General features: G+C 38.5%; 1 non-coding gene across 1 annotated transcript; it reads left to right on the forward strand.

Moving 5' to 3' along the window:
* The first annotated feature begins 410 nt into the window (after positions 1 to 410).
* LOC126002152 (U6 spliceosomal RNA) lies at positions 411 to 516 on the forward strand. Its single transcript, XR_007492927.1, has one exon. It is a non-coding gene; the product is annotated as a U6 spliceosomal RNA (small nuclear RNA).
* The last annotated feature ends 2,688 nt before the right edge of the window (positions 517 to 3,204 follow it).

The following is a 3,204-nucleotide window of genomic DNA, read 5'->3' on the forward strand; positions in this document are numbered from 1 at the left end:
CTATGCACAAGAATAGTCTGGTAGCTTTATTTGTAACACAAAAAATAGAACGTGTAGTGGTCCAAAAAGAGAAACATTACTAAATAGCTGGCGACTTACCTTTGATAGATCTTATAGACATAGCCACTAAAAATCATAGTTTAACAAATGACTTGAAACTATGAGAAAATAATCACAGCAGAGCCTTTTTATGGGGTGGTGGTGGAAGGGGACACAAAGCAGGCTTTGTTCGAGGTTTATTCCTGCCTCTCTGCTCAGGAATCACTCCTGATAGGTCTCAAGGGACTATAGGTGGTGCCTACAATCCAACCCAGATATGCTGCACACAAGGTAAGCGACTTCCCTACTGTACTATCAGTAGAGATAGTATAGATGTTTCTTTTTCCTTTTTTTTTTTTTTAAGTCTTTGAGTGCTTGCTTTGGCAGCACATATACTAAAATTGGAATGATACAGAGAAGATTAGCATGGCCCTTGCACAGGATGACACGCAAATTCATGAAGTATTCCATATTAAAGAAAAAAGAAATAAAAAGACTTTGAGCTCTTTTTCCTCATTTTTTCCTTTCCCCCTTTTCTTTATGACATGCAAAAAATTACTTCAGTATTACTGTGCTAATACAGAATAAATGCATGAAGACTGTATGATTCTAGGCTATACAATTCTGCTCCCAATTCCAGTGAATGCTTTATTTTCCCTATATCAAGCAATTCTTAAGATACAATTTGTGCTTCCTATTCAGCTTAGTTATAACTTTTTCCACCTGGAGAGAGCATCAAGTTCCACAAATTGGGGCTTAACCCCACAAGTTCAGGTTGTAACTTGTGCCTCTGACTAATTATAATCCTCAAGTTCATCTAGTTTTCTAGAGTGACTTGCAGAACTTAGGAAATTTAGTTGCTAAATTACTGGTTTATTGCAAAAGTACATAAAGCAGGAAGTGTCAAACAGAAGAGAAACGTAAGACAAGTAGTGGGATAGAAGGGTGGAGCTTTTATACTCTTTCCAGGTATGCCGTTTTCCTAAATCTATTCATGTTTTTCAGTCCTGAAGCCCTCAAAATTCCATCCTTTTTAGTCTGTCTTCTTTCTTTCTTTCTTTCTTTCTTTCTTTCTTTCTTTCTTTCTTTCTTTCTTTCTTTCTTTCTTTCTTTCTTTCTTTCTTTCTTTCTTTCTTTCTTTCTTTCTTTCTTTCTTTCTTTCTTTCTTTCTTTCTTTCTTTCTTTCTTTCTTTCTTTCTTTCTTTCTTTCTTTCTTTCTTTCTTTCTTTCTTTCTTTCTTTCTTTCTTTCTTTCTTTCTTTCTTTCTTTCTTTCTTTCTTTCTTTCTTTCTTTCTTTCTTTCTTTCTCTTTCTATCTCTTTCTTTCTCTCTCTCTCCCTCCCTCCCTCCTTCCTTCCTTCCCTCCCTCCTTCCTTCCTTCTTCCCTCCCTCCTTCCCTCCCTCCTTCCTTCCTTCCTTCCTTCCTTCCTTCCTTCCTTCCTTCCTTCCTTCCTTCCTTCCTTCCTTCCTTCCTTCCGCTTTAGTACATAGAAAAATAGATTAAATCATTGGTTTTTTGATGGTTCCAGTTCTTCAGCTTTAGGAGAACTGTGGTAGTGGAAGTGAAAAATGAAAAGTTCCAAATTGCCTTCACCTTATCTTTAGGTGACCTAAAGGATTTCTAAAAATCACTTAATTAACAAACAGACACTTTTATTGCTTTTATCATTTATAAAATTCTAAAAGTTTTAGGAGCTCTGTGCCAGAAATGATGAGGGAGACTTAATACATATTTCTTATTATAAATCATAATATCAGTCATAATTAATTTTTGTATTATATTAAATATCCATAAAATAATTTTTGTAATATTTAAAAGCATTCATTATTTACCTCTCAATCTTCTCAAGTTAGGGGAGCAGGGCATTTTGGGGGAGGTGTTCCATCTATTAGAGAACTATTTTATTTTATTTATTTATTTTTAATAATTTTTATTGTGACCAAAAGTAAATAACAAATCTTTCACAGTAATAGTTGAGGTACATAGTGACAATTAATCAGGGCCATTCTCACCACCAGGGTTGTCCTCCCTCCACCCCTTTTCCCAGCATGTATACCATATTTTTAGAGAACTATTTTAAACTTCTTTTACTCATCTCTCCTTTTTGCTCATGGGTTAGGGTGCCCCTATGGTTTGGATGACCTGTTAGGAAGAGTTCAGAGGCAAAGGTCTAGCTTCTTTTTTTTTTTTTTTTTTGGTTTTTGGGCCACACCCGGTAACGCTCAGGGGTTACTCCTGGCTATGTGCTCAGAAGTTGCTCCTGGCTTGGGGGACCATATGGGACACCGGGGGATCGAACCGCGGTCCGTCCAAGCGCAGGCAAGGCAGGCACCTTACCTTTAGCGCCACCGCCCGGCCCCAGGTCTAGCTTCTTGCAGCTATATTAGAGGGCTTTGGTTGTTCACTTGAGCCAAGTAGAGGGTGAGAATATGGACTCAGGTGGTCTTGGGATTATGCTTGTCATTACTCTCACTTCTAATGTTGGTTTTGTGGCTCCAGAACTGTGGAACTGCTAAAACTGTGTCAACACCAAGAACACATAAAGACATGAAGACAGAACAGCAGTAGGGCGTTTGCCTTGCACAAGCCAACCCTGGGCAGACCCTGGTTCTATTCCTGGCATCCCATATGGTTCCTCAAATCTGCCAGGAGTGACTTCAGAATGCAGAGCCATGAAACCCCTGAGCACCACTGGGTGAGACCCAGAAACAAAACAAAAGAAACACATGAGGATCAGTGAAGAATATGTTGCAGATAGGCAGACAGGTAAGGCCCTGGTGATGTGAATTGGAAAAAGTCACTATGTCACAGAGTGAAGGCAGCCCTAAAACATGGAGGTGCAGGAACTTTCAGTGAAACCCATTGAGATGCAGAAGTGTCAGATATAGAAAATTTCTGAGAGGACCCGTTCTAATACAGAACAAAGGCTGTGATGCTACCAAAGACCATCAACAATTTCAACAATTTCACAACCTAGCACAGACCTTGGGGGGCAGTTTAATAAGTAATTTAATAATTAATTACTACTAATTAATTTTTCAGCAAAAAAAAGGCATGGCATTCTTCAGTTGGGGAAGATCAGGTAAACTCAGATGTAGTCTGACAATTGTTCAGTGGGATTTCGGGAATTAGCTGTTTTGATGCATATGTTCTTCACTCAGACTT

This window comes from Suncus etruscus, chromosome 2 (assembly GCF_024139225.1).
Source record: "Suncus etruscus isolate mSunEtr1 chromosome 2, mSunEtr1.pri.cur, whole genome shotgun sequence".
In the NCBI taxonomy this organism is placed as follows: Eukaryota; Metazoa; Chordata; class Mammalia; order Eulipotyphla; family Soricidae; genus Suncus; species Suncus etruscus.